This window comes from Ranitomeya variabilis, chromosome 6 (assembly GCF_051348905.1).
Source record: "Ranitomeya variabilis isolate aRanVar5 chromosome 6, aRanVar5.hap1, whole genome shotgun sequence".
Taxonomy (NCBI): Eukaryota; Metazoa; Chordata; class Amphibia; order Anura; family Dendrobatidae; genus Ranitomeya; species Ranitomeya variabilis.
The window spans coordinates 564,860,003-564,874,350 of NC_135237.1; the positions used below are offsets into that span (position 1 = coordinate 564,860,003).

The window sequence follows — 14,348 nt, forward strand, 5'->3', positions numbered from 1 at the left end:
TGAATCTACGCCACATTACTGAATGGCCTTTTCTTAACAATCCTTTCCAGGCTGCGGTTATCCCGGTTGCTTGTGCACCTTTTTCTACCACACTTTTTCCTTCCACTCCACTTTCCATTAATCTGCTTGGATCCAGCACTCTGTGAACAGCCGGCTTCTTTAGTAATGACCTTTTGTGGATTCCTCTCCTTGTGGAGTGTGTCAGTGACTGCCTTCTGGACATCTGTCAGGTCAGCAGTCTTCCCCATGATTGTGGAGCTACTGAAACAGACTTAGGGTACTGTCACACAGTGGCACTTTGGTCGCTACAACGGCACGATCCGTGACGTTCCAGCGACATCGTTACGATATCGCTGTGTCTGACACGCTACTGCGATCAGGGACCCCGCTGAGAATCGTATGTCGTAGCAGATCGTTTGAAATTTTATTTCGTCGTCAAGTGTCCCGCTGTGGCGGCATGATCGCATCGTGTAACAAAGGTGTGCACGATATTCCCAATGTCCCGTATGACTTCTACATCGCAACTACGTCATGAAATTATCGCTCCAGCGCCGTGCATTGCAAAGTGTGACAGCAGTCTACGACGCTGGAGCTATAATCAAGCGACGCTGCAACGTCACGGATCGTGCCGTCGTAGCGACCAAAGTGCCACTGTGAGACAGTACCCTAAGGGACCTTTATAAACACTTAGGATCCTTTACAGGTGTTTATTGTTAATTATTCTAATATACTGAGATAATGACTTTGGGGTTTTCATTGGCTGTAAGCCATAATCATCAACATTAACAGAAATAAACACGTGAAATAGATCACTCTGTAATGACTCTATATATGAGATTCACTTTTTGCATTGAAGAACTGAAATTAACTTTTTGGTGGTGTTCTATTTTAGTGAGAAGCACTTGTATATCAGCAGGTTTTTGCCATGGAATCTGAGAGCTGTATGATGTAGAGGCAGAGACCCTGATTCTAGTGATGTGCTACTTATTGGACTGCTTGGTGCACTTTCGATAAAATCCCTGTTTTCTCTGCCGTAGATGTAACAGTGATCAGAATGCTGAGCTCTGTATAACCCCACCCACTCTCCTGATTGGCAGCTTCCTGTGTACATGGTCAGCAAGCTGCCAATCAGAGGTGGGGGTGGGGTTATACAGATTAGCTGGACTACCTGGCACGTGACACCTAGTCCGGCAGTGATAATCTCCTGCTGAATAAAACACTGATTGTATTGAAACTACAGCACACAGCCTAATTAGTGACACCACGCTGGAATCAGGGGATGTTATACTGCTCTCAGATTAAATAGGAAAAACCTGCTGACAGATTTCCTTTAAGTAGTGTTTATATTATCTTCCCAAAATTAAAGCCCCATTAAATGCAAACTTCCCTCTTCCTTAGCCGTTCTGCCCCCTATGGAGAATTGTCTTGATGTTCATTGATAAGATGATCAGGAGGCGCTGATCCATTGTGGATTCACTGTAAATATTTCTCCAGAAACCTCAGAATCTCCAGGTGGACGTAGGAACGTCACATCAGCCCCCGGCCCCACTATTCTAGGTCCTAATATGTATTTGTACATTCCCGTCTGAGGCTTCTTCTACAGGAAGTTTCCGTCCCCTGAGACGTCTCCCGTTCTGCGCTGAGTCCCAGAGACGATGAATCCTCTGTACTTCTCATAGAGATGGGTGAACCTGGAGCGGTAAAGTTCGGGGGCCGTATCGGACACCCAGTGTCTGTGCACGGACCCCCGAAAACGGACTTCTTCTGGAAGTCTGTGTTACTATTTGGGTTCGGCCCCCGGAACAAAGTTTGTTGAAAAGCTGTGGCGCATCTGGACACTCCACACGCTGCTCAGAATGAAGAACATAAAAACACAGGCAAAAACATAAAATAAAGTTACAAAAAAAGTGCAAATTAAAAGAATAATGTGCAAATAAAAAACAGGTGAAAAAACTCCAAAGACGTAAAAAAGGCAAATGTGCTAATAAACCGGCCCCCTCGTGCTTCAATCCGGGATCAGCTCCAAGATCTCTGCTAGATGTCAGTGAATGAGAACGCTCTGCACATATCTACATTATAGGCAGAGATGGCAGAGATCCCGGTCACTGGAAGAAAGGGAAGAAACCCTAAATTCATCTATGTGATGGGTCAAAGAGTAAAAGATGTGACGGATTTCAGGCAGAGTTTCCCTTCAGGTTTCTGGATTATTCTAAAGGTAGACAGAGAAAGAGACGAAAAAAAAAAGAAAAAGAGAAAAGAGAAGAAAAAGATAAAAAGTGAAAGAAGAGAAAGTTATTAAATAAAGATGGATAGAAAAAAGGTAGAGAAGAAGAGTGTGGAGAAAGAAAGAAAGAAACAAAGAAAATGATGGAAAGCCAGAAAGCAAGTGAGAAAGAGGAAAAAAGAGAGAAAAAGAAAGATAGAAGAAATAGAAGGAAAGAGAAGGAAAGAGAGAGAAAAAAATAAAGATAAAAGAAAAGTAGAAAAAGAAATAAGGAAAGAAAGGGTAAAATGAGAGAGAAAGAAAGAAAAAAGAAAGAGGAAAAATAAGGAACGAGATAGAAAAAAAGAAATAAAAAGATAAGAAGGAAAGAGAGAGCAAGAAAAATAGAATAGGAAAGAAGGAAAGGGGAAAGGATAGAAAGAAAGAAAGAAAGAAAGAAAGAAAGAAAGAAAGAAAGAAAGAAAGAAAGAAAGAAAGAAAGAAAGAGTAACCCCCGAGAACAGAGAAATAGCAAGAAACTTAAAGAAGAAAAATAGAGCCAAAAATGAGAGATAAAAACCAGTGAGGACAAGGGCAGTATAACGAGGAGGAGGGCGCTGGTTCTATAACCTTGTAAATCCGGTATTAGTATTATTATGATTATTTCTGACAGAACTCATCACTTTGCGGCATCTCCGGTCTAAGCGCTCGCCTCCTTTTTTCCTTTTTTTCTGTGTATTTTGGCCAGAATTTGCAGACAGACTTTTTGAATAGAAAACTCACAGTAAAGGATAAAGCCGATAGTAAATGTGTACAGATGAGATCTGTGGCCCCAGAGCAGCGACCTCCGGCTCCTCCAGCCTCAGAGATGGTCCCAGACACGGACAGACTCTAGGACTGTCATGGACCGGGTCAGGTTTGGACTTACCTGTAGTAGACCCGTCTCCCCTAGATTACACACGTCTCTGAGATCTTCTCGCCGTTCGTCTTCAATCACAATGTTCTAGATCCTTCTCCTCCCTTTTCCTTGACATCTGGCAGAGAATCAGAAGCTGCGGAGAGACAATGGTCTGAAGCCACATAAGATCCCGGAGTCCTCACAAACAATGGCTGACACAGATGTGCGAGGAGAGAGGAAACAACTGGGAGAATCTGAAGGAGGAGGCAGAAGTGGAGGACAGGATGGAGAGCGTGGAGGCCAGCCGCAGCCAGGACCGCATAATAGTGGGACGAGGGAAATCCTATTACTACTATTTATTTGTCTTTTTCAAGGAGTTTTATTATAATTTAGAGAGTGAATAAAATCTAATCTGAATTTCCACCGCAATCCATCGTATGGGCTGGAATCTTAAAGAAACATCGCACCCTGAACAGATACATTATATGATGTCACGCCACGAAGGGGTATGAACCTCGGTGATATGTTAGTCAGGAGTCATTATGTCCCTATAACCAACAACCCCTTTGGCACTGCTGGCCCCCGCCCAGGATGTACCTCGTGTGGGCACTGTTTTGCCTGCGCCAATGTCCTGCGCTGCTCTGAATTTAAATCTAGTGATGGTTTGAAAACCTTCCAGATACGACATCGGATCTCGTGTGGGTCAACCAACGTTATCTATTATGCCACCTGTCCATGTCCAAAGATATACGTGGGTCTCACCACACGGGAACTTAGGATCCGGGTACGAGAGCATGTGCGGGACATTGACGCGGCCAGGACGGTGCCCACAGAGGCAGAATTAAAAACACTCCCCCGACACTTTTGGCTGCACCATAACTGCAATTCAAGATTACTATCTGTTCGGGGGATTGATGCGCTTCACCTGGGCGTGAGAGGTGGCGATAATAAGAAACGTCTCGCGCAGATCGAGACAAAATGGATTGTCCTTTTGGACTGTGTGACTCCTAGAGGACTCAATGAGTCCCTGAGCTTTGCCCCATACCTTTAACAATATGTGATTGAACTGGGTCCTTTCATTATCTCGCCATTGTTCTTTGTTTTTAAACTGCTTTTTAACTGTTTTTATTTCTGTTCTATTATTGTAGCACTAATGATTTTTCTTACCTGTGGACCTTGCCTTTGACCGCTGGTCTCCTTGGTTGGTCTGGATTCGTCGCCTTGAAGTTTCTTGCTGTGGTGGGATGTGGACACCTATAGGAACAAAAGACCATCATATTATATGTGCCATCCATTGGATGCTTGATATGGACATAATTATGTTACCTAATGGATATACAATGTATAACATTTATTATCGGCTCTACGACATCTAATTATTATTCTATCTCTCCTTTAGGATGTATATATAATCTGGTTATCATGAGAGTATCTATATATATAATTGTCTAAGGGTTTTTCCGTCTGTCTGTCTGTCTGTCTGTCTGTCTGTCTGTCTTTCTGTCTGTCTGTCTGTCTGTCTGTCTGTCCTGGAAATCACTCCATATAAGGTATGGTCTACAAACAGGATACCTTATATGGAGTGGTCGGCGGTTTGTAGACCATACCTTATATGGAGTGGTCGGCGGTTTGTAGACCATACCTTATATGGAGTGGTCGGCGGTTTGTAGACCATACCTTATATGGAGTGGTCGACGGTTTGTCGGGCGGCCTCGACCAATCAGAGATGGGCACAGCATGGCGACGATGATGTCATAATGGTTGCCATGGCGACGATGATGTCATAAAGGTTGCCTCGACCAATCAGCGACGGGCACAGTCTGCCGCGAATCACATACTACGGGGACATGCATATTCTAGAATACCCGATGCATTAGAATCGGGCCACAGTCTAGTGATTTAATATTTGCACTAACGCTATACATTTGATCTAGTTGTTGTCTCTGTACCAGAGCACTATGTCCATGCACTTTTGTGCATCCTCTGTATGTCTTGTTGTGTGCATTTTGGCACAACTTTTCCTTTTCTCTTTTGTGTCCCTGCCGGTGTCCGGACGGTTCCCACCGGACTTTTATATAGATCCCTCAGCCTTGCGGCCTATCTATGCTCTCCTTATTCCCATATATACAAGTTAACATATTATACCCGTCTGTCCGGACTTCCAGCTTTTACTCCTTGCTAGTGGCCGTGCGCATCGCCCGGTTGGTGGGCGGCTCCCCCATGTGGGCGGGCGCACTTCGGCCTTGTGCGCGCGCTCCAGGTCACTCCCGGCGCGCGCGCTTGGCCCTGCGCCCTGCCCCCATGGCGGACCCGCCCGCCGCCATGCGCATGCGCCGCCGGCATTGGTTAAACCTGGACATGTGACGCTGACCAGCTGGCATAAGAATAGGTCCTTTCACTTATTACTGCACTTCCTTGAAAAAGCGGTGTCCTGTAGCCGCGAAACACGTGTCGGGAGCCGGTACTCTGGCGGGACCCTACCTCTCTATCCTCTTTTAGTATCCTGGTAAGCGGACTTGATCATTATAAGTGGACAGGTTTTACATTTTTTCTGATTGCAAGGAAAGGTTCCTGCAGCTGTTGGAGACGACAGGGAGCTCGTGACAATGATGCTTCTTAGATTTGGGGGCTGCCTAAAACACAGTAGTGGGGGGTCTGGAAAAATGGATTGTAATTGGGCATCTTTTTGCAGTAACGGTTGTAATTTCCGTGCAGCTCCCCTTAGCGCCTCCAGATTTGGATTGTAGGTAACCACTAGAGGCACCCGGTTATTTTCTTCTTCAGTTTTGTAATGCTGCAGGAACCTTTCCTTGCAACCAGAAAAAATCTAAAACCTGTCCATTTATAATGACCACGGACAAGATAAAGATCCCCAATTCACATCAGGACTACAAGATACCAGGTACTTTCAGCTGCGTCACTTCTAATGTGGTGTACCTAATTAATTGTACTAAATGTCCAACTGGGGGTCTGTATGTGGGGGAGACAGGGCAGAAACTGAGAACAAGGATGAACTCTCACCGCCATACAATAAGAGAAAAAAGAATGGATCTACCTGTGGCCAAACATTTTTGTCTCCCAAATCATAACATTATGGACATGAAATTACTTGTATTAAAGGGTAACTTCAAATCGCAGAAAGACAGGAGAGTCTGGGAATATAAACTGATGACGACCTTTAACACTCTAACTGCAGGAATGAATGTGTCACACGAATTTATGTCTTTTTACATCAACTAACTACAACTAAGGAACTTGCCCATCAGACCATGTGGGGTCATCAAACAGACCCTAATCACAGGACAATAAAACAATCCTTATCTAAGAATTGGCCCAATATTTATGGACGTAACTGTTTATCACCCATGGTAATCCTGCTTCATGTCACCTGGCTTATCCATGGGTTTTTTTCCCCTCTCCCCCTTTTTTTTTTTTCCCCTATACTATGTTGTGTATAAATATGTGATTCTTCAGAATTTGTATTAGTCTTTGCCTGATGAAGAGACAGGAGTAGTCTCGAAAGCTGCAATTTGTTACCATCTTTTCAGTTAGCCATTAAAAGGTATCAACCACTGAGGACTCTCAATTCTAAATATTTTTCTATCTACTGTCTAACACGGTACCAAGATATTAATCTTGTCCCTTGTCATCCTTCATGTTTCTCACCATTCCTGCCAGCCTGCTCCACCGGCCAGCGGTAACTGCTATAAGTCCTGCGGAAGGCAGAACACAGAGTATAGCATTTGCTCAGAGCACATCTAAGGATGACTGATATTTACAAAGTCACCTGGACAAGCTCAGCACAACCTTTAACTCCTGACATGTTCACACAGAGTTTTTTATGCAGTTTTTGGTGCAGATTCTGTGCCAAAATCCACATCAGAAAACTCTTCAAAATTACATCCAGAAAGCTTCCTATTTAGTGCACATCTCGTTTTTTTTCCACACATTAGAAAAAGCGTCATATCAATTCTTTGGTGCATTTTTAAATGTAAATCTATGGATTTGCTGCAGTTTTCATTGCCGATTCCAATTATCTTTATGAAACAGAAATGTATAAAAAAACACCCGATTGCGACACCCAATATGATTAAAAATGCGTCTAAAACCCACAATAAAACAGTGTAAAAAATGTGTGTTCTTAGAAAACTTCAGTAAAAAAGGAAATTAAAATGTTTTTAGATGTAGATTTTTCCACCAGAAAAATCCCAAACAAAAGACTGTGTGAAGATGTCCTAATGAGTACTGTCTCTCCTCTTTCCCTAGTGGAGTATGTTCCCACAGTTTTATTTTTTACATGGATTTTTCTGGCAGAAGATTCACATCTAAAAACCATTTCTAAAAATACAGTGTTTTTTTTTTGTCTCACTGTTTTTATGTGGCTTTTTATGTCTTTAACTATAATTTTGAGGGTAGCAAAATGCTGTGGTTTTATTACTTGCTTTAGCACATCTCAGCTGCATAAAACCTTGCCATAAAATGCTTAGAAAATTATGCAAAAATGATTTACGAGTGGAAAATGCACCAAATTGTTGACTCTGCTGATCCTGCCATCTGATGATAATGAGATAACCTTCCTGACCCTGCTCTCTAATGATAATGAGATAACTCTGCTGACCCTGACCTATAATGAGATGACTCTGCTGACCCTGACCTCTAATGATGAGATGACTCTGCTGACCCTGCCCTATAATAATGAGATGACTCTGCTGACCCTGACCTCTAATGATGAGATGCCTCTGCTGACCCTGTCCTATAATAATAATGAGATGACTCTGCTGACCCTGACCTCTAATGATGAGATGACTCTGCTGACCCTGCCCTATAATGAGATGACTCTGCTGACCCTGACCTCTAACGATGAGATGACTCTGCTGACCCTGACTTCTAATGATGAGGTGACCCTGCCCTCTTATATCAATGAGACTCTACTTATACTGTCCAAACCTACCCAATTAAGCTGAAAACTATGCTGCAGACTATAGAATGTCTCGAACTAACATGTCTAAACTTTAAATGGTTCCTGTCATCTGAATCAAAGTCTGACTGTATTATCACAGTCATGTATATTTTACACTACAGCATTTTACAGAAAATATACTTTGAAAAGTCGTCTGAGGATTATTCGTCTCGGACTACACGTCTTAGACTGACAGGTTTCTTCCTATGCACACATATAGTTTGTCACAGATTGTGAAGCTTCGCAGGGTTCCCTCTGATGTGGTGTTAGATCGGAGGACCTAGTTTGTATCTACATTTTGGAGGGCGTTATGTTCCCGCTTAGGGGTGCATCTATCCTTTTCCAAGGCGTTCACAGCAGTTCATCAGGAGAATGTCACTGTGGTGAATTTGAAAAAGTGGTAAACTCACCTCTGCACTGCAAGACTTTTTCTCAGTGCTAGCGGGGATCTCACTGAGGTCACCACAGCTCAGCCCGGCTGGGAATGCAGCCTCAGTGACCAGCAGTAACCTCGATGATGTGACCACTAGTCACGTAGGCTACGTTTGCAGCAGCTCATTCACAAGTGGTTATCTGCCTGGATGGTCGCATCTTGGCACCGTCCACATTGAAAACCGTTTATCCCCCAGACATGGATTACGGCGTGGGACAAAACTACGGGAAGGTGAGGGATATGGTTGCTTTTTATTTTTGTTTTTTTACAGGAGACGAGGGATTCAGTGGAAATAGGTACGGCTGCGGGAGGTCAATATCCATGGCCCCTTATCCGGCTTGAGAATACCAGCCCCAAACTGTCTGCTTTAGCAAGGTTGGTTGTCATAAATGGGGGGAACCCACGCCATTTTTTAAAATTATTTATTTAAATAGCTTAAACAAATCACAGTGGGGACCCCTCTATTCTTGATAACCAACCTTGCTAACGGCCCCTGGCTGGTTATCAAAAATACAAGGGAACTCATGCCATTTTTTTTAAAATTTATTTACAGTGCAGGCTGATGAATACTCCCATCAGCCGCTACTGCTCTATTAGGCCAGGTTCACATTGCGTCTATGGCATCTGTTAGACGGACTACGTTACACCGCAACATAATGCGGTGTAACACAGTCCATTAACGCCATTATGCCCTATGTCGGATGCATCGCTAGCGCACGCCCACAATGGGCCTGCACTAGCGATGTGACGTCATTGAGTGACGGACCCTGGGACGTGGGCTGCAGCATTTCCGGGTCCGTCACTGCTAGCGCAGATAGAGCATCTGCTAGCTCTATCTGCACTAGCACTATATCAAATCGGCACTTGCGTTAACAGCAGCCCGTTAACGCATGTGTTGAACGGGCTGCCGTTAACGCAATATGAACCTGGCCTTAGCGGCAGCAGGCGTTAGCTCTATGGGAGCAGTAGTCCCATCAGCTGACACCAATGACAGGAGGTAAATTTGACAGCGTGGGAACCGCTCGGTGATGATTTACCGCCAATCATATGTGGTGTTTGCCGCGCGGTCATGAACATGACAGCGCTACAAACAACCGGTGTTTGGGGGGCCAAACCTGAACACTAACATGGACTTCATAGTGAACTCCTCCAGCGCCTTCTCTTGTACATCGGACGATAAATTGACCATGTAAATGCGCCCATTCAGAGAGCACTGAAACCCAGCCCAGGAGATGGTCACTTGGCGGCCTGATAAATGGTGTTCAAGGGTTAACAATATTTGAGCTGACCAGAGTGTTCTGAGATCCCTGGGCCTTGATATTGACCATGACTGGCTGGAGGTGGCTATGGAGGTTGTCTAGTGTAGGGTGGTAAATCTGCCATTTAGTGTGAAAAGGGTATATCACTAAATCCTCTGCTGGTGTTTCCCAGGGGTAGTGTCCCTCTGACCCTGATAGCTTGTTTTGGCAGACATTAAACGGTTGGGCTGGCAGATGGGCTCAAGGAATGGGGCCCAGCCCTGTAGACAATCTTTGGCCATGTGTCCAAGGTACTCGCACATGTAACAGCGCCGTGGGTTGGGCAAATCATGTGTCCTGTTTGTAAACCTTTGTCCTGTGGGGCATCTGCTGGGTAGAGGGAAAGTCCTGGTTGAATGACTTGTGGCCACTCAAATCCTTGGTTAAGGGATCTCCTGGTATCGGCAGGCATATACAGTTGTGGCCAAAAGTATTGACACCCCTGCAATTCTGTCAGATAATACTCAGTTTCTGAGTATTGCAATCACAAATTCTTTAGTATTATTATCTTCATTTAATTTGTCTTAAATGAAAACACACAAAAGAGAATGAAGCAAAAAGCAAAACATTGATCATTTCACACAAAACTCCAAAAATGGGCCAGACAAAAGTATTGGCACCCTCAGCCTAATACTTGGTTGCACAACCTTTAGCCAAAATAATTGCGACCAACCGCTTCCGGTCACCATCAATGAGTTTCTTACAATGCTCTGCTGGAATTTTAGACCATTCTTCTTTGGCAAACTGCTCCAGGTCCCTGATATTTGAAGGGTGCCTTCTCCAAACTGCCATTTTTAGATCTCTCCACAGGTGTTCTATGGGAATCAGGTCTGGACTCATTGCTGGCCACCTTAGAAGTCTCCAGTGCTTTCTCTCAAACCATTTTCTAGTGCTTTTTGAAGTGTGTTTTGGGTCATTGTCCTGCTGGAAGACCAATGACCTCTGAGGGAGACCCAGCTTTCTCACACTGGGCCCTACATTATGCTGCAAAATTTGTTGGTAGTCTTCAGACTTCATAATGCCATGCACACAGTCAAGCAGTCCAGTGCCAGAGGCAGCAAAGCAACCCCAAAACATCAGGGAACCTCCGCCATGTTTGACTGTAGGGACCATGTTCTTTTCTTTGAATTCCTCTTTTTTTCTCCTGTAAACTCTATGTTGACGCCTTTGTTCAAAAAGCTCTACTTTTGTCTCATCTGACCAGAGAACATTCTTCCAAAACGTTTTAGGCTTTTTCAGGTAAGTTTTGGCAAACTCCAGCCTGGCTTTTTTATGTCTCGGGGTAAGAAGTGGGGTCTTCCTGGGTCTCCTACCATACAGTCCCTTTTCATTCAGACACTGACGGATAGTACGGGTTGACACTGTTGTACCCTCGGGACTGCCGGGCAGCTTGAACTTGTTTGGATGTTAGTCGAGGTTCTTTATCCAACATCCACACAATCTTGCGTTGAAATCTCTTGTCAATTTTTCTTTTCTGTCCACATCTTGGGAGATTAGCCACAGTGCCATGGGCTTTAAACTTCTTGATGACACTGCGCACGGAAGACACAGGAACATTCAGGTCTTTGGAGATGGACTTTTAGCCTTGAGATTGCTCATGCTTCCTCACAATTTGGTTTCTCAAGTCCTCAGACAGTTCTTTGGTCTTCTTTCTTTTCTCCATGCTCAATGTGGTACACACAAGGACACAGGACAGAGGTTGAGTCAACTTTAATCCATGTCAACTGGCTGCAAGTGTGATTTAGTTATTGCCAACACCTGTTAGATGCCACAGGGAAGTTACAGGTGCTGTTAATTACACAAATTAGAGAAGCATCACATGATTTTTGGAACAGTGCCAATACTTTTGTCCACCCCCTTTTTATGTTTGGTGTGGAATTATATCCAATTTGGCTTTAGGACAATTCTTTTTGTGTTTTTTCATTTAAGACAAATTAAATGAAGATAATAATACCAAAGAATTTGTGATTGCAATCATTTTCAGGAAGAAACTGAGTATTATCTGACAGAATTGCAGGGGTGTCAATACTTTTGGCCACAACTGTAGTCTCCAGTGGGGTCGATTAGCTGTAAATTCCTCAGCTAATTGGGTTGCTTGCTCTGGGGTTTTGAGATTCCAGTCAGCTACCCACGCTCATGTTTCTTGGGTCATTTTCTCCATAAGTTGCTCGAGGACAATTAGGTCCCGGAGGGCATCAGCTGAGTGGGCACTCCAACCATTGAGCCAGCAGTTGCAGTGTCTTCGAAGTTGACTGCCAAATTCTACATAGGAGGCCAAGAAGGCTAGAGGTCCATTTTTACACCCACAGCTGTCCTCCAGGCCATCATCCACAGGTAAGGGGGAAGGTGGGATAAGGTGAACTCTCATTGAGTATTCAATTAATCTGTAAAGTTTGTCGTTCACTGTTTGCAGGTCAACAAGCTGCATGGACTAATACAATGGGTAAACAACATATTAGAAAACATCGATTGTTCAATTATCCGGCTTCCCTGTCTTCCAAGGATAGCAGCACAATAAGTTGCAACAAATATCAATACAAGAGTCAACGTTCAGGCTCATATGAACAATGGCTTAGGTCTCTTATCCTTCTGGAAAATACATCTGGAATAATTAAGAATAAATGCTATGTTGTCACAAAGAAACATTTCATTAATCAGTCAAAAAGTATCTGAAAAAGACACATTAACGTAAAAAACAGAAAACTTCAAATTTGCTTTTGCGATTTCCTAAAGTCACTAATTAAGAGGTATCCTCAGCAAAAATCTGTCAGAAAAGCAGTGATGAATTGGGCCCTTGGTACTGAAATACGAGATCTTTAGCGCAGAAGCAAATGCCATATTCATTGGGACACGCGCCTTTTGTTGGTTCTTCGTGTTTACGGCACACACAGGAAATATAGATTAGCAGCTTCCTGTCTATGAGAAAACAGTGACGTGCGGCACACAGAGTTATTTTGGATTCACAATTCCCGTCTATTGATTACAATCACTGCTTACAAGTCATTGTTGAGAGTCTGGAACATTTTACATAATAACATTTATAGTTTACTATATTCTGGGGCTGCGAAACAATAAAAGAACAAGACTGGGTCCAAAACTCAAAGCAACCAACAAGATAACTTCACCCCCGCATCATGGACGGTAGTGTTTCTGCTTTTGCAATATTTTTAGAAGAAAAAAAAAAAAATGTAGAAGCAGTTTTATAGTAGCTATATTCCTTTACATATGAGGCAGTATTATAATAGTTATATTCTTGTACATAGGAGCAGTATTATAGTAGTTATATTCTTGTACATAGGAGCAGTATTATAGTAGTTATATTCTTGTACATAGGAGCAGTATTATAGTAGTTATATTCTTGTACATAGGGGCAGTATTATAGTAGTTATATTCTTGTACATAGGGGCAGTATTATAGTAGTTATATTCTTGTACGTAGGGACAGTATTATAGTAGTTATATTCTTGTACATAGGGGAAGTATTATAGTAGTTATATTCTTGTACGTAGGGACAGTATTATAGTAGTTATATTCTTGTACATAGGAGCAGTATTATAGCAGTTATATTCTTGTACATAGGAGCAGTATTATAGTAGTTATATTCTTGTACGTAGGGAAAGTATTATAGTAGTTATTTTCTTGTACATAGGGGAAGTATTATAGTAGTTATATTCTTGTACGTAGGGACAGTATTATAGTAGTTATATTCTTGTACATAGGAGCAGTATTATAGCAGTTATATTCTTGTACATAGGAGCAGTATTATAGTAGTTATATTCTTGTACGTAGGGACAGTATTATAGTAGTTGTATTCTTGTACATAGGAGCAGTATTATAGTAGTTATATTCCTATACATAGGAGCAGTATTATAGTAGTTATATTCTTGTACGTAGGGACAGTATTATAGTAGTTATATTCTTGTACATAGGAGCAGTATTATAGCAGTTATATTCTTGTACATAGGAGCAGTATTATAGTAGTTATATTCTTGTACGTAGGGACAGTATTATAGTAGTTATATTCTTGTACATAGGAGCAGTATTATAGTAGTTATATTCTTGTACATAGGAGCAGTATTATAGTAGTTATATACTTGTACATGGGGGGCAGTATTATAGTAGTTATATTCTTATGTATAGGGGGCAGTATTATAGTAGTTATATATTTGTATATAGGAGCAGTATTATAGTAGTTACATTCTTATATATAGGGGGCAGTATTATATTAGTTATATTCTTATATATAGGGGCAGTATTATAGGAGTTATAGTCTTGTTCATGGGGCAGTATTATAGTAGTTATATTCTTGTACATAGGAGCAGTATTATAGTAGTTATATTCTTGTACATAGGAGCAGTATTATATAGTAGTTATATTCTTGCACATAGGGGCAGTATTATAGTAGTTATATTCTTGTACATAGGGGCAGTATTATAGTAGTTATATTCTTGTACATAGGGGCAGTATTATAGTAGTTATATTCTTGTACATAGGGGCAGTATTATAGTAGTTATATTCTTGTACATAGGAGCAGTATTATAGTAATTATATTCTTGT

The 14,348-nt window shown here is 42.3% G+C and overlaps 1 protein-coding gene across 1 annotated transcript in view; it reads right to left on the bottom strand.

Moving 5' to 3' along the window:
- The window catches only part of LOC143781649 (uncharacterized), a 34,845-nt gene extending 31,494 nt beyond the window's left edge, over nucleotides 1-3,351 (bottom strand). Inside the window, exon 1 of the mRNA XM_077268361.1 lies at nucleotides 3,132-3,351. The gene's annotated coding sequence lies outside the window, so the exon portion shown is untranslated. The remainder of the gene's footprint in view (nucleotides 1-3,131) is intronic.
- Between the last annotated feature and the right edge of the window lie 10,997 nt (nucleotides 3,352-14,348).